At 37.9% G+C, this 17,985-nt stretch overlaps 1 protein-coding gene, 1 non-coding gene and 1 pseudogene across 9 annotated transcripts in view; 2 read left to right on the forward strand and 1 right to left on the reverse strand.

The window, feature by feature from the left end:
- Window positions 1-3,764, reverse strand: part of RNF111 (ring finger protein 111) — a 94,125-nt gene extending 90,361 nt beyond the window's left edge. Inside the window, exon 1 of one of the 8 annotated variants that reach the window (XM_070796667.1) lies at window positions 3,246-3,764. The gene's annotated coding sequence lies outside the window, so the exon portion shown is untranslated. Of the gene's footprint in view, window positions 1-2,909; window positions 3,157-3,245 lie in introns of those variants that run through there. The other 7 variants (XM_070796663.1, XM_070796668.1, XM_070796672.1 and 4 more) reach the window with 7 other exon arrangements.
- Window positions 3,765-6,013: 2,249 nt separating this feature from the next.
- LOC109564356 (putative ribosome-binding factor A, mitochondrial pseudogene) lies at window positions 6,014-16,478 on the forward strand (annotated as a pseudogene).
- Window positions 16,479-17,923: 1,445 nt separating this feature from the next.
- On the forward strand, window positions 17,924-17,985 carry LOC139185487 (U7 small nuclear RNA). The gene has a single exon (XR_011569070.1). It is a non-coding gene; the product is annotated as a U7 small nuclear RNA (small nuclear RNA).

The raw sequence follows: 17,985 nt of genomic DNA on the forward strand, positions 1-17,985 counted from the left end.
GAAACATAATGCCATTAGTATCCTTCACAAAAAGTAACAATAATCCCTTGATATCATCTAATAGCTATCTGCATTCAAATTTCCTCCTAAGTGCTTCAAAAATTACTTTCTACAACTGGTTTGAGTCAGGACTTAAATAATGTCAACACATTACATTTAGTCACTACACATAAATATTTTTAACTTTTTTACTACTATTAGTAATTGTGAAAAAATCTATTAGACAAACCAATTAATTCATACTTATAGATTCTCTAGAATCAAACCCAATCTAATGCATTTACAATTCCCTCTGTCTGCAGCCATCTTCCTCCATATTGCCACTATAGCTGATTCTTTCTAATCACTGATTGCAAATCCAATATTACCTCTAAAAAAAAAAGCCCTTTCTAACCTCTCAATGCACAGTAGAGTCCCACTTTCATTCATTCTCCATTATATGCCCCTGTTTTCTTCATGGCACTTACCACTACCTAACGCTGTTCTGTTTATTATTTCCTCTAATAAAACATCCACTTCAAGAAGGCAGAGTGCCTTCTTCACTGAAGACCAAGAATAATGTCAATAACATGAGACAATCAATAACACTTACTGAATGATTAAATAGCAATGCAGTAAAAGTTCAGTTTAGTATTTGTTTTTAAACATTTGTAGCTCACTGCTCACATCATGATATAAATTGAGTACCTGCAGAAACTCAGGCCAGCTGTTACCAAGACACTATGGGATACAGCAAAGAAAGAATAGAGGTATAAAGCATTCAAAAGCATTTCTGGACTTTTACTGAACAATGATTACAAGTTTCTGAAAGAAAATGTATTCAGAATGATTTAAAGCACATTACCAGGAGTAAAATAAAGTTTCATTTTTTAAATATCATATGAGAGCTATTAAATTAGGAGTTAATATCTACAATGGGACAGAAGTATTATCTAGACCACGGCTCACTTTTTTTCTTCTCCCTCCCCCGATCCCGTCTCTAATATACATATACCATGGAAGAATTTTACATTTTCAGATAGCATTTCTTTCTGGGGAATGGGTCATGATGAATACAATTAATACCAAAAACACCTAACTAAAAATGCAAACCATTAAATTTGAGACCTAGAGAAAACTAGAGTTATCTGTCCACACTTCTCATTTGACAGCTGAGAGAGAGATCTGAGGCCCAGGGTGGTCATACAAAGTCACAGACCTAATGAACAGAAAGCAAAGCTACATCTAAAATCTGTATCTCCTATCTCCAACCCTATACTCTTTCATAAGATAATGTCACTCATAGAATCCTAATATCAAGTTATAATATTCTTTACCATCATTTTTAGTAATGTCACTTCTTTTTTTCCTATTGAAATCCTAGCCACCAGAGGAAAAGTCAAAACAAGGACACCTATAATTATACTCTAAGTAAAGCATATTATAGAGACCCCTTTTTGACAAAATAATACAATAAACGTCTGAAAAAAACTAACTGGTTTGATTCAATGAAGTTTTTATTCCACAGTTTACATTTTAAAATGAAAATAACTATTTAGAAATATCTGATTATTCCTTCATTGTAAACAAGTAAATTGTTGACCTCTTATATTAAAGATCAGTATAGTTATTTTTCAACTATTTGCGGAAATTGAGTACTGCTGTGAAACCTGTGAAGGTGAAACTTCGACTATGATGCATTCAAAATGAAATTATTTCCTACTATATCTTTCTTCAAAAACCAACTCCAGTGAAAAACTAACATGCAAGTGACCAAAAGACACCAACGTAAGGGGGAAAGTGACAGAAAGATCCATACACATAAGATACAGCAACCCTGATAAACAAGAAGAGACTCTACTCTTGCTAGTTTCCCTACAATATTATTCAGACGTATTCATAAATACCCTTGCCAGTTCTTAGAATACTAGTATGAATTGTAGTGGCAAATAAATGCACAGGAGAGATGTCATTTGTCCAAGGTTAAAATGACAAGAGATGGACGAGAGTAAAACAAAGCAAGGCATTAAAAAATAAAGATTCTTTCCAGAGTGAAAGGGTTCTACTTGTTCTGTCTCATAAACACAACTAAACGATATTGTTTAATATGAAAAATAATATTGTTTACACTGACATGAAAATTTTTACCAAAAACACACAGTAACAAAGTGTCAAAATGTAGACTTTCACTCTAGTTGAAACCAGTATTTTAAAACTTCTATGTAATATCCAAATCACATACTAACATTTGAAAGCAATGACAAAAAAAAACAGAAATGGGAAAGGAAATGGAACCTTAGTTATCTTTTCCCCAGTCTGTGCTTTTTGGTTGAAGAGATACCTAAAACAAGAAAATTAAACATAAAACACCAAATGAAATAAAGTTTGGATTAAGTCAGGTTCAAAAAGCGTTATGAACTATAAAATGAAATCTATGTCAGCTGGCATCTTATCTCCCCAGAGAGCTCTAAATTCATCCTGCACATAAATCAAGAAACAGGAAAGCATGCAATACAATGGAGTCACCCGACACTACAAACACGAACAAATTAAACGAACACCCTATACTTCCTGGTATTTTTTCAAATGTTAAAACTTAGACCTGAGTTAAGAACTTATCTGTAAAGATCTACTCTAACCTATTTAAGAACTATGTGACAAACCTCATTTCTGCAGCACAGAACAAATATTTCCACAACATTGCTACCGGCTCTGATAAACTCTGTAAAAAAAATAATAATAAATAATGATAATAATTATAAAAATATTAAAGCTCCTTTTTTAATGGCCAGCCAACCAACACTTTACAAAATCTGACGCGTCTGTATTTCTGCTGTTCCGCGGTCTATGTTTCCTTGATCACAGAAGAAGGCAACTCCCTAACCGTCAGGGCTGACTTAGCGCCCTCCAACACCCCGGGAGCGGGTTACCTTCATCACTCCATTGTCAAATCGCACTCCCACGCATCAGTCCTCAGCCCCTGTCCTAAGACTCTAGAGAGTCAAAAAAGGGAAAGAAATCCCCTCACCCACAGTCCTTTACTGAGGAGGGTGGGTGTGTCTGTAGACGAACGCTCTGTCAAACACAATTAAATCTTCCGCGGAAACCCGGACCCTAAGCCACAACGGAGCCAGCAGTAACCGGCCGGCCGCCGACCCCAGCCTTCCGCGGCCGCAGCCCTTCCTCTTTCTCCCCTCCAGCCCGGCCCCTCCCCCGTTGCGCGCACGCGCGGCCTCCAATCGATCCCCTCCCCCCGGCCCCCTCACCTGAATCATTAGCCACCCTCTTCCCAGGCTCTGGGAATCACTGGCCCAAGAAGGAAGACAGGAGATGTAAGCAGGGAAGAGGATGCGTCGAGAGCCAGTGATCTGCGCCTCAGATGTTGGCCTAAGAGGCCCCTACGGTCAAGAGCAGCGTCTGTCACCGCGATCAAAACTGTACCAGCGGCAGCGCCTGGCTCGGCCCAGCTGACCCGGCTTGGGTTCTGAATGCCTAATTTGGTCCCATGGGAACTCGTTCCCCGAAACTGCGGGCGTTTCTATGCTGCGCAGACCGAACACCTCGCCACCGTCGCCGCCACTGCTGCTGCTTTCCAGTCGCCGCCGCCTAACCAATCCCTCCTCTACCGAGGAAGCACGACACTCAAAGCTTTACGACAGTTCGCAAAGTGAGAGCGCAGTAGCCTTCAATCCTCCATTAACATCTATTTGTTTCTGCGCTTGCTCAGATGCCTGTTTCTCACCGTCCGGCTCCCTCTTCCGTGGCCCTCCCCCTTTGTACTCGCCTTATCAGTCTGTTGCCGAAACCTAACGAAGTATAAAGCTCGATTTATGTTCATTTGTGAAATGCGTTCAATATTAAACAAAATATTGACTACATCTTGGTTGATTTTTTTTATAACTGAAAGTTACAACCACAGAATTATTAACTATACTTAAGGTAACGAACAAAAACGCCATGGTTTAGTCTGTCACGGCAAATGGTACTCAAATCATCCTTACCAATGAGATCATCACCGTTGAGGTGAATTTGCTTTCAGAATCAGATAAAAAATGGTAATAGATATCCTGGGAACCAACTGTACAATCATATACGGTTTTCTTATTTTATAAAAATAAGGAGACAACAGATGCTTTATTACATGCATTAATAGGCTGTAGGCAAAAGGGATGTAGGCCTTGAAATCAGTAAAACTTCCTTTCAAATTCCAGTGAGTGAACTTAAGAGGTTAGGGGAAGGGGTTGGGAGTAGGGATAGATGGGGCGTTTGGGGTTGACATGTACACATCATCATGTGTAAAATGGATAACCAACAAGAACCTACTGAATAGCATAGGGAACTCTACTCAATATTCTGTAATAACCTAAATGGAAAAAGAATCTTTCCATTCAGTTCAGTCGCTCAGTCACGTCCAACCCTGTGACCCCATGGACTGCAGCATGCCCAGCTTCCCTGCCCATCACCAACTCCTGGAGCTTGCTCAAACTCATGTCCATCAAGTGGGTGATGCCATCCAACCATCTCATCCTCTGTCGTCCCCTTCTCCTCCTGCCTTCAATCTTTTCCAGCATCAGAGTCTTTTCCAATGAGTCAGTTCTTTGCATCAGGTAGCAAAAGTATTGCAGTTTCAGCATCAGTCCTTCCAATGAATATTCAGGACTGATTTCTTTTAGGATTGACTGGTTTGATCTCCGTGCAGTCCAAGGAACTCTCAAGGGTCTTCTCCAACACCACAGTCCAAAAGCATCAATTCTTTGCACTCAGCTTTCTTTATGGTACAACTCTCACATCCATACATGAGTATTAGAAAAACCATAGCTTTGACTAGATGGACCTTTGTTGGCAAAGTAATGTCTCTGCTTTTAAATATGCTGTCTAGGTTGTTCAAAGCTTTTATTCCAAGGAGCAAGCATCTTTTAATTTCATGGCTGCAGTCACCATCTGCAGTGATTTTTAAAAATTAAAAAAAAATTTCAGTGATGAAAATAGCAGGTGTCTAATTGATTTGAACTCTGTAAATCTGTTTCCAAAAAGAAAGGAAAGTGGGGGAGAAAAGAAAGAAAATGTCAATTATACCTCAAGTTTTAAAAATTGAAAGCAGGTTAAAAATTTTAAACTACGTTAGTAACTCATGTGATACTTCAGTTGCACAGCGCTAACTGGGATCCAGACCCATATGGCTGTTTACTGGTTATGTCCCACAGGCATTTCTAATGCATCTTGTCCAAAATATAAGAATGTACATATATAGTGTTTAAATCTCATCCATCTCAGGTTTCACTGTCTCTTTCAATAGGGCCAAGTTATCTAACGAGGAACATAATGGTCATCTTTGACGACTCTCTGTTCCTCACTCCCTACCTCTAATCAGGCAGTAAGTACTTCCAATTCTGCCAATGAAACATTCAAATATTGAAAATCCACCCATTCCTCTCTGTACTCTGTACCAGTTCAGGTCTTTCGTATATTTGGTACTATTCATTTGTATAACAAATATTTATCAAGTACTTACTATGTGCTAGACATTGTGCTGAGCATTGTGAGTACAAGACACATGACCACTGTTTTATGAAGTATTTGAGAAGACCCAGAAAGCAAGCCCAACTATTTACAATATAATGTGGAAGGTATAGGATGGCATACTCATGCTCTGAGAACACAAAGACAGAATACTGAAGTCAAACCAAGAGAAGGTAATGTTTAAATTTTGCAACATAAATAAGACAGTTACATAAACCAAATAGGGCATTGCCCACAGAAAGATTAGCAATGCTAAGCTACAGAATCCTCTAGTTGAAACATCATGAAACAAATTCTCTACTAAGATCTACTGAATGTATCCTCCAAGGAACGTCTCAGGAGATAAGGGAAGCAAAGTAGACAGAAATGTATTAAGTAAGATTTTTGCTAGGAAAAGGAATTTTAACTATTTTATATTTCAAACCATGAGAAGCCGTTAAAGGGTATCAATCAGAGGAGAAATAATCAGATTTGACTATTAGAGACACCATTCTATAAGGCAAGTAGAGGACAGATGGAGAAAGCCAAGAGGAGAGGACGAAAGACCAGCCGGAATTGCAGGTAAAAAGGGGTGAGGGTAGTAGAAATGAGCAGGAAGGGGCAGAAAAAATAAGAAGAATGAATAACTACGTGGTTATAGGAGGTGAAGGAGGGGAATCTCAGAGACTTCCAGATTTATGGTGAATGGTTGTGTGGTGGCACCATTCAAGAAAGAGATACAGGCTTGAAAAACCCAACTTTGGGGGTCTGGAACTTTCAACTGGTTAGGATAAGGGAGGAGGTTGAGAGAAAGGAAAGTATTACTTCTTATATTGGGCAAATTGAGTTTACCCAAAGTGGAGATTCCCATAAGCTGTTGAACTTACATGTTTGAAGCTTAGGAGAGAGGTCTGGGCTGAAGACAGAGATATGGACTCATTCACGTATAGTGTGACAGCCAGAAGAATAGTTCTGATGAGGCCACACAGAGAAGTGAGACGAGACAGATACCTAGGGAAATCTGATATTTTAAGAGTTGAAGAATGAAAAAGAGTCCTACAAGGCTATGTGTGGGCCAGAAAAAAAGGGATAAACATGTAACAAACAGCACCAATGAGGAAAAAAGTTTCAATAAAGAAGTGAATGGTGAGGGATATGAAATGTCTGCTAGTTTCACAGTATGGAGATCAGTAAATAGGAGCAGTTTCAGCAACTCATTTACATTTTAGAACAGAGCTTTTCAATTGGGGTTGGTTTTGACTCCCAGGGATTATTTGATAGTATATGGAAATGTTTTTCGGAGAAGCTGATGGCACCCCACTCCAGTACGCTTGCCTGGAAAATCCCATGGATGGAGGAGCCTGGTGGGCTGCAGTCCATGGGGTCGCAAAGAGTCGTACACGACTGAGCGACTTCACTTTCACTTTTCACTTTCCTGCATTGGAGAAGGAAATGGCAACCCACTCCAGTGTTCTTGCCTGGAGAATCCCAGGGACGGGGGAGCCTGGTGGGCTGCCATCTATGGGGTCACACAGAGTCGGACACTACTGAAGCGACTTAGCAGCAGCAGGAGATAAGCACAACTAGGTAGATGTTACTGACATCTAGTGGTCTGAAACAAGGAATGCTGCTAAATACACAGCACAGCCTCCCACAGCAAAGAATTATCTAAACCAAAATGCTAACAATATTCCAACTTAGAAGTCCTGGTTTAGAAAGGACTAAATGGGGTAGTTATACAAGAATCAGTACTTTTTAATGAAATTTGTAGTAAATGGAAAAAGAAAGATACATATCTAGCAGGATATGGAATTTAAAAAGGGGAGACTTGAATCATGTTGGTAATTGAAGGGAAAGGAGAATGGTGAATGGAAATAAACAAATGTTCGGTGGAGGAAGAATAAATGAGATTCAAAGTTCCGATGAGAGAATTAGCCTTGGATAAGAGAAGGGATATTCCTGTCACTGAAACAGATAGGGAGGAGGAAGAAGTGATTGTATAAATGAATTAAGTTTGTTAGCTTCGGGGAACAAGTTGAGGGCTTGCTCAAAGAATGGACTTGATATCTCTGCAAAACATGAGGTAAGGCCATTTACTAAGACATCAGATTTGGAAATTGCTGAGTGGAGAGTAATTAGAAGACAGAGATTTAAAAAAACAACTCAGAATAGTCACTAACATGATGGCAGGGCAGACAATAGAGGCAACAGATCAAAGGCAGGAAGCCCAGAGCAGAAAAGCGGTGAGCCTGACAGGAACGACAGGTGCCAGGGGTTGTATTGAAGGGAATAGTGGCAGATTATATCCACTTCGGTATTCTGGCCTAGAGAATTCCATGAACTGTATAGTCAATGGGGTTGCAAAGAGTTAGACACGACAGCAATTTTCACATAGAGGTGGGAAATATCTCTCATCTGAATTACACACAATAGTTTCCTGGTTTCTGTGGGTCTACTCTTGCCAGCTTCGCCTCCACCTTCAACCACTATCAGAGTGGCAGAAACTGAAACACTAAGTTAAAATTCTTCAATAACCCTCCATCAGCTTCAAGATAAAATCCAAAATCCTTGACTTGGCAAATAAAGCTCTTCCAAATCCAGATTCTCCAGGGTCATTTCACAGCACCTCGTTCTATGACCCTATTCCCTGTCTCCGCTTAGACTTAAGCAGACTTCTCAAACTCCTTACATTCTGTAGAAAAAGTATACAGTTCCAATATCTTCCTGCCTTTGCACCTACTATCCATTATTTCAAAATATTCTCACCCTCTCCCTGACCCCACCCCCACTTTCATCTGCTCACCAAACTCTTACCGTTCCTCAAAGCCCTCCTCATGAAGCATTGCCATACCTCTCTCCTCACTCCCACAACAGACCTAACAATCATTACAACTTTGGGACTCTCTTCAATTTTTGCATATATTTCTATTAGAAATATTATAATTATTTATATACACAGTCTGTCAAAAAAAACTAAGATCAAATATATATATATAATGTTCTCTCTTTAGCAGAAAAATATCACTTAAAATATTTATTGAACTTATTGAATAAGAAGATTGGAGTTCTACAGACTTGTGGTTGCTAAGGAGGAGAGGGTTTGGGGGAGGGCTAAAATGGGAGTTTGGGATTAGCAGATGCAAACCATTGTGTGTAGACTGGATAAACAACAAGGGCCTCCTGTACAGCACAGGGAAGTAGAGTCAATACCCTGTGATAAACTATAATGGAAAAGAATATGGAAAAAAGTGTATATATACGCATAAGTGAGTCACTTTGATGTACAGTAGAAACTAACACAATGTGGTAAATCAACTACACGACAATAAAAAAAATTTTATATTTCAATAAAAATTTTAAAAAAAAAGAAGATTGGGGTCCTAGTCTCAATCTCACACTAAGAAAACATAAATCTTTAGTCTTAAATCTTTGAACTCTTCCAAAAAAGTTAACTTTACTTTCTATGGAAAGATCAGGGGTATCCAACATATATATTTCAAGCCAAATTCTGTTTGCCAGGAACTGCAGCAAAATAATATTTACCAAATTAGCCTGCACACACGGGCCAGTAGGGCCTAACTATCTGGTAGATAAGAATTTGAGGAGCTGGTTCTAAACATGGAAATAGTGCACTGTGCTAATGGATCAGCTGCAATAAATGGGAAAAAAAGAAATTTTCTCCAAATTATTGAAGTCAGAGGGAAAGGCTGGTATGCCCGCCATCCATTGCATAAATACTTCATAACTGTACAAAGTTTGAAAGTGAGAGTATGCTTATGTGGTCAGCTTTGTGAGCTCTTTCAAAAAAAAAAAAATGAAGCAAAGATTGGAGGTTTAATGCAATGAGATAGGGGGTTGGGGGAACTTGTTGAAATATTTACTAAAATATTTCCTCAGATAAAAAGCTTTGGGAAGAATTAAAAGGACCTAAGAGATGCACCCATCAGAACACTTACTGATTCACAACATTCTACTTTCTTATTGATGTACCAAGGTATCATTGGAATCTGAAACTAAAAGGAAAATTTTATAAATTACACAGCACTGCTGATTTAGTTAAGGCAATGCAGGTCCTCATTAAAATTCTATATATATAATTTGATTTCAGACTATAAGGTTACAAACAGATTGTGGTTAGTTTGAAGATTACAATCTTTATTATACATACACAGAGAGACAGAGACAGATAAATAGGAACAGAAGATAAGAAGTCATTAGGCACTCCACTTATTTCCTACTAATAAACTGTTCTGAAGTCGATGCACTCAATTTTGAAAAATTGGGGAGCTCTTTAGTGGAATGATAATTTCAAAAGATAGAATAATCTTCACGAGTATTATCATTTTTTAAAGTTTCTCTGATTTTCTTTGGAATGCAACCTTCAAGATATATTTGAATTGGTCAAATACTAATATTATCTGTGTGGCTCAGTTATTGAAACAGAAGTAACAAATTATGGACTAACAAGGAAACACAATATGCCTGGAATTTTGTAGACAGACATTTGAAACTTAAAGTATCCTGAAATATTTCTGGCTATCTGGCCAAATTCTGGGTATATTTAAGGCCACATGGTTCTGTGAAAGTAGATGTATGTATGTATTTTTAAAGTGTCTTTATTTATTTATTTATTAGTTTTTTAAGATTTCCTCTTCATATTCATTTTATTTATTTTAATCTTTTGGCCAAACCAGGTGGCATGTGGGATTTTAGCTCCTCCACCAGGGCAGCTGCAGGCCAGCTCCTACCCCCTGCATTGGCAGTTCGGAGTCTTAACCACTGAACCACTGGGGGTGTCCTAAAAATATATTTTTTAAATAAAACTGTAGAAAAATAAAAGAGAAAGTCACCATTCACCCACGGTTACGTAAGCCTAGCATCACACTGAGGTTTCCAGACTGATTGATAATAGTTCTCAGAGTAGTTTAGTCTTCTCACTACTAATATCTTTTACGTATTTTGCCAAAATTGGTCACAGACTTACCTGTGAACTTTTACAGTAAGTTGTTTTAACTCTTTTTAGAATATTTTTCCAATGTTGTTAAAAACCATAACTTTTAAAGAGCTCACTTTTGTAAGTAATAAATAAAACAAGTCTGTGATCATTAAATAGTTAGCATTATGCTCTCCGAAGTCCCTTAAAGCTCTAACATTTCATGGTTTGCTTCAGACCTAATAAGATTTATGTGAACATTGAATATTACAATTTCAAGAGTGATTTACAGACTGGTAAATTATTTGCAAATTCAGAACAGGAAGTAAAGATGTTTCTCTGTACTTGCTTGTTATTTATAGAATATGTAAAATTTTCCAAAAGCACGCAATGTTTCCCTAAACCGTATTAGTGCTTACTTAACTGCCTAACATGTATCCTGACTATGATTTTTGATTATAGGAGTGTTAACAGACATTGTGCTTTGTTTACTCTACAGATTGTACAAATACCTCAGTAAATTTAAAACACTGATATATTGGGGGAATATTCAGAAAGAAGGATAGAGAAGAAAAGAGAATGAAATGAACCTGTCCATGTAATAAGAGGAAATTTTTAAAATATTTAACAGCTTGAATCTGAATGTCTTCAGTACTCAGGACTTCTGGTAAGATTTAATTATTTTTAACTTTTGATAGAGCATAAGTGAAAGTGAAAGTGAAGTCCCTCAGTCGTGTCCGACTCTTCGCGACCGCATGGACTGCAGCCCACCTGGCTCCTCCGTCCCTGGGATTCTCCAGGCAAGAGTACTGGAGTGGGGTGCCATTGCCTTCTCCATTTCCTTCTCTATCTTATGATAGAGCATAAGTCACTATTAACGCTACTGTTTTAGAAATGTGGAAATGTGGAGATTTTAGTTTTTGATTTTTTTCAGATCTTTACTTTGAAATTTAACTCAAACATTTTAAGTTGTGAAAATATAAATTGGTCAGAGTTGATAATCCAATTCTGAAAACATATTTATTTGGATTATAAGGATAAATAAAATCTTTCTACCCTGAACTGAAATTCAAACACCAATTTAGGATTGAGTTAAACTAGTAAAGAGTGCCACCTACTGAATCAAAATTACTTAAACACTTCGACACTAAGTTCATTCCCAGAACCTCTAAAGTTCTAGCATCAGGGATGTACATTTTAGAGACTTTTCATACAGAAAATATCCTCTGAAAAGTTATTTAACTAAATATTTCTTCCCAGTAGAAGAATAACAGACCCGTCATGTGTGTTTATCACGCCCAATATCACCTAACAAATGGCAAAGGAATCAAAATGGTACAAACGCAAAATAACAAGAGTGGGAGCAGGTGGTCACCAAGCAAATTATTCCGCCAAATATCTGGAAGGCAGAAATCAGATAGAGAGCTGTTAACTGTTGAGCAGAGTGAAGAAACATCTACACCATGAAGTACTACCAGAGGGGCTGCACTAATTAGGGAGCTGGTGCACCTTGCAGAATACACCAGCGACTAAGGACTCAGGCCAAAGACAAGAGAAGCCAAGAAAAAAAAATGTAGAATTGAAAAATAAGAGATTAAGTCTATATGTGGCACGGTCAAAACTCTCTATGCCTCTCTTCAGCGCACAAAGCATGCACAGCATGATGTCCCCACTGGTCCAGTGGCTAAGAGGTCTTCCCTGGTGGCTCAGTGGTAAAGAATCCACCTGCAATGCAAGAGCTATAGGAGACACAGGTTCTGTCCCTGGGTGGGGAAGATGCCCTGGAGGAGGGCATAGAAATCCACTCCAGTATTCTTGCCTGGAGAATCCTACCGAGAGAGGACCTTGAGGGACTACAGTCGATACAGTCGAAAAGAGTTGCACACGACGGAAATAACTTAGTACGCAGGCAGGCTAAGACACCTCACTCCCTATGCAGGGGCCTGGGTTCAATCCCTGGTCAGGGAACTAGATCCCACATGACATAATTAAAAGATCCCTTGCCTAGCCAAATAAATACTAATACAATATATTTTAAAAAATAGAATGCATAGTATCTAGGTTTTGAAGTCCTAGGCTAAACACAAGGGCAGGGAGTTCTGAAAGAAAAAAAAAAAAAAACAGATTGAATTAGTTAAGTAGTTGGTGTAATAGCTTACACTAACTACTTCACTTTAAATACTAAAAGGTCCATCTGCCAACACCTGCCTGGCAGTAGACATCATCCTTTTACACATTAAAGTTTTTATACTACATAATTATAAAACATTTAGTTTTTATATTAATAATTTTAAAATATTTATTGAAAACCAAGATATGCTAGGTATTTGAGGAAAACCTGTAATGCAAAACAGATCAAGTTAAATATTAAGAAAAACTGCAGAGATAGAGATAATTTAACAGAGAGAGGGAAAATATTTTAACCCTCCTGCTAATATCCTCAGATATTTTTTAAAAGTGATACTGCATCCTTTATAACAAAAAAAAAGGATGCAATGATAAAAGCAAGAAAGAATGGTTGGAAATTAAAATGATGATTTCTAAAATTAAAATAGAAAGTTTGAGAGATAAAAGGAAGAAAATCTTCCAGGATATAAGGCAAAAAAGGAAAGAAATATGAGAGAAAAGGTAAGAGTTATAGAGGACCATTCCTAGAGGTAAAATATCTTGCAGAAGTTCCACAAAGGAAGAGCAAAGAACATGGAGAGAAGAAATTATGAAAGAAGTAATAAGACATTTCCCAAACCAAAGATTTCTGAAGTTCTAACATTGTTTATTCATTCATCTCTCCAGAGTCACTGAGATTGTTTCTTATCTTTGGCTACTGTGAATAATCATGTTATAAGTATAGACGTACACGTCTCTGTTTGAGTTTCTGTTTTCAATTCTTTTTGATGTATACGCATGAATGGAAATGCTGGGTCATACTGTCACTCTACGCTTAGCTTTTCGAGGGTTCCAATATCTCCATGTCCTGGCCAACATGTTATTGTCAGTCTTCTTTACTAGTAGGTCATCTAGTAGTCAGCCTGCTGCTGCTGCTAAGTCGCGTCAGTCGTGTCCGACTCTGTGCGACCCCATAGACGGCAGCCCACCAGGCTTCCCCGTCCCTGGGATTCTCCAAGCAAGAACACTGGATTGGGTTGCCATTTCCTTCTCCAATGCATGAAAGTGAAAAGTGAAAGTGACGTCGCTCAGTCGTGTCCGACTCTAGGGACCCCATGGACTACAGCCTACCAGGCTCCTCCATCCATGGGATTTTCCAGGCAAAAGTACTGGAGTGGGGTGCCATTGCCTTCTCCGAGTAGTCAGCCTAGTAGGTATAAAATGGCATCTTATTGCAGCCTCACTGTTTTATTCTCTTACTAGTTACTTTAAAAGTTCCTTAACAAAACCATTCTTACTTTTATTATCCTCCTAGGGGAGAATTAATGAACAGTGTAAAAGCATTTACCACATACATCCCCCAACATGCATACATATCCTTTGCAATATTTTCACCATTTAGTATTGTAGTTCTGTATAATCTAAATGCCACATTGTTCTTTCTTCACACCTCCTACTTTCACTGTCAATGTGATTTAGATTTATTCTCATAATTATAATTTTCTTTGGTCTCCATCACTTTCTGCATCTGTTCTTTCATGCAAGAGGGTTTTCTTTCTGCATGATGAACGATTTAGAGAATATTCTTTAATGCTTATCTCCTGTTGGAATAACTTTAATTTTCTCAAAAATATAATTTCTTTTAATATCTTCTAAAAACATATTAATTTTACCTTCTTTATTGAAGTAGATCTAGAAGAGTAGTTATTTTCTCAAGGCACCTTGGAGATAACATTTCAGTTTTCTGAAGTTCTTGTCATTGAAATGTCAGTGTTGGGTTTAAGTGCAGTTTATTCAAAGTTAATGTCTTTTCTGTTTGTTTGTTTTTGATGAGAGATATCAGATACAGTGAGGGAACCTAACAAGATAAACTGAAGTCCCGGAAAAAAAAGAAAAAGAAGGGATCTGAGACAATATTTTGAAGAGATGATCATTAACAGTCTACTGATTCAAGATGCCCTACAAAGCCCAAGCAAAATAAATCCTCAACTAAACATATCTTATAAAAATGAAACTTCAGTAAATCAAGACAGGGATAAAAAAATTAAACAAACAAACAAAAAACCCAAAATGATAGCATAATACACATTCTTTTGAGTGTACATGGTACATTTACCAAGCTATATCAGTTATGCTCTGTGGCATAAAACAAGACAATTAATTCAGAAAGATTAAATTCATACAAAGCATCCTCTCAACTTAAAGTATTTTAAAATTCAGTAACAGAAAGATATTTGAAAAAATCTCCCCAAATAATTAAAAGTCAAATACAACACATAAATAACCAGTGGATCAAAGGCCACAAAAGAAAAAGTCTAATGTTATGGACTGAATGAAAATAGAACCACAATTATTCAAAAGTTATGGGATGCCATTAAAGCTATGTTTTCAAGGAAACTCATAGCATCAAATGTTCATATTAGAATAGAAAAACTTTAATATCAGTGGCCTATTCTTCCATCTTAATAAATTACAAGAGCAACTTAAACTGAAAGCAAGCAGAAAGAAGGAAATAAAATTTAAAAAATTATAATAAGCCATGTGGGCACCAGCTAGGGGGCTGTGGGGCCCCCACAGAGCCACAGAGGCTACACAGCAGATGGACTGGAGGCTCCCGGGGCTCCTTTGTTTCCCATGACGACAAGAACTTGTTTAAGAAATTTTCCTCAAAAATCACTTAGTTCATGTCACTTTAGACTCCTCTAGACTATGGTAGTTTCTCAAGTTTTCCTTGTTTTTGATGATTTTGACAATTTGAAGAGTTCAATTCAGTTCAGTTGCTCAGTTGTGTCCAAGTCTTTGTGACCCCGTGGACTGCAGCACACCAGGCTTCCCAGTCCGTCGCCAACTCCCGGAGCTTGCTCAAACTCATGTCCATCGAGTTGGTGATGCCGTCCAACCATCTCATCCTCTGTCGTCCCCTTCTCCTCCTGCCTTCAATCTTTTCCAGCATCAGGGTCTTTTCCAATGAGTTCTTCACACGAGGTGCCCAAGTATTGGAGTTTCAGCTTCAGCATCAGTCCTTCCAATGAATATTCAGGACTGACTTCCTTTAGGATTGACGGGTTTGATCTCCTTGCAGTCCAAGAGACTCTCAAAAGTCTTCTCCAATACCACAGTTCAAAAGCATCCATTCTTCGATGCTCACCTTTCTTTATACTTTGAACTTTATACTTTGAAGAGTACTGGTTAGAAAAATGTTTTAGTATTAAGGTCTTTCCTTGGGATCTCTACTTCCAAATCATCCAGGTTAGAATTACTAACGAAGAACACTTCAAAGAAAACCAAGGAGGAGGATCATGAGCACTAAAAGCCCGGGATGGCCTTCTTTATAAAGCTCAGACAGAGTCTCTGGACACTTCTGATGTGAGCCAAGAGATCTGTAACCTGAATGTGGGGTTTCCAAAGTCTCTCTAACTTTAGACCTTTCAGCCTGCTGTATGTATTGGAAGACAACTCTTATTGCTGAACAAAATGAGCACAGGATTTAACCATCTTACAGAAAAGCACTGTCCATGTGAGGCACCATCTGATGTCTCAGTAGACCCTGAGGAGTGTGTTGCCTATAGTGTTTGCTTGAGACAAAATGCAGCTCCATCTGAGACTGATTAGTTACTGGCAGTTGCTGACTGTGGGCCCCAGATGAAAAAGACGACTATATACAAAATGACTTAAGGGAACCTACTGCTGCTGCTGCTGCTAAGTCGCGTCAGTCATGTCTGACTCTTTGCGACCCCATAGACGGCAGCCTACCAGGCTCCTCTGTCCATGGGATTTTCCAGGCAAGAGTACGGGAGTGGGTTGCCATTGCCGTCTCTGAAGGGAAGCTACAGCCTCCTCTTATATCATGAAATCTGCTGTGCACTCAAATCTGTGTGGACTCAATCAGGAGGCACTCAAAAAGCAAATAATAGAATACAAAAGGAAGACAAAAGTGCTTGGGGGTAAAGAAAGACTTTAGAAGTTTGAGCCCAGTATGACCAAAACAAAAGGAGAAATGACTGGTTGAGTTGACAAAGCGGTAGAAAAAGAAAACAAACCCCTCATAGATGATGACATCTCTCCTAAAGAGGATCTGCTGTGTTGGAATGAGTGTAAATGATTTAGATTTTACTAGTGCATTTTTGGAAGAGCACACACTGGAATATGAATGTGAACTGCTAGAGGATAAATTAGAGGCAGAGAGAAGAGGTGACAAAAAGGAACCAGGTTAACTTGTTACAGAATGTGAATTAGTAAGTCTGCGAGACATTAGCTCTGCTGATGAACTTCTTTTGTGAAGTTAAACTGATGAACAACAACAGCTGCCATTAAAATTTCTACTATGTTAGACCTACCATATGATCCTGCAATCCCAATTCTGGGCTTATATCCAGAGAAAACCATAATTTAGAAATATGCACGTACCCCAGTGTTAATGGTGGCACTATGTAAAATAGCCAAGGCATGGACAAGCAACCTGAATGTCCATCAACAGGAGAACAGATAACGAAGATGTGGTGTGAATATAAATGGAATATTACTCAGCCATTAAAAACAATGAGTTAATGCCATTTGCAGCAACACGATGGACCTAGACATTATCATACAAGTGAAGTAAGCCAGACAAAGAAAGACAAATACCAGATGATATCACTTATATGTAGAATCTTTAAAAAAAAATGATACAAATGATCTTATATACAAAACAGAAATAGACTCACAGACATAGAAAAGAAACCTGTGGTTACCAATGGGGAAAGGGAAGGGGGAATAAATGAGTAGGAGCTGGAGATTAACATATATATACTACCATATATCAAGTAGATAAACAATAAGGACTTACTGTATAGCACAGGAAACTGTACTTGATATTCTATACTAACTTACAAGGGAAAAGAATCTGAAAAAGAATATATATGTATATATAACTGAATCACTTTGCTGTACGCCTGAAACCAAACACAACATTACAAATCAATTATATTTCAATTTTTAAAAAGTCTGTTCTATGTTTATGTCTATGTACTATGTCATTATGTTTACACATATTATGAACTCTACTATGGAAAACACATTTTTAAAATTTTCCAGATAGAAAAAAAAAAAAAGAGCAGAAATCAATGAAATAGAAAATAAAAAGAGAAAAGTGAGTGAAATCTAAAGCTAGTTCTTTGAGAATGTCAGTAATACAGATAAACCAGTAACCAGACTGTTTATCATTAATATAAATAAGAGAGAATAAATTGTCAATAACAAGAATGAGAGAGAGGACATCACATTAGAGCCACACATTGACTTCATTGTTTTAGAACTTCCCTAAAGAAAACATAAGGTCCAGATGGCTTCACTGGTGAATTCTACAAAACACTTAAGGAACAAATAATACCAGTTCTATACACAAACTCTTATAGAAAACAGATGACTGAGTGTTACAGTTCTTTTGGAATTTGTCTAGCAGGTTTTCCAGTTCACATTGGAAAGCAAAA

The sequence above is a fragment of the Bos indicus genome, chromosome 10 (assembly GCF_029378745.1).
Source record: "Bos indicus isolate NIAB-ARS_2022 breed Sahiwal x Tharparkar chromosome 10, NIAB-ARS_B.indTharparkar_mat_pri_1.0, whole genome shotgun sequence".
In the NCBI taxonomy this organism is placed as follows: Eukaryota; Metazoa; Chordata; class Mammalia; order Artiodactyla; family Bovidae; genus Bos; species Bos indicus.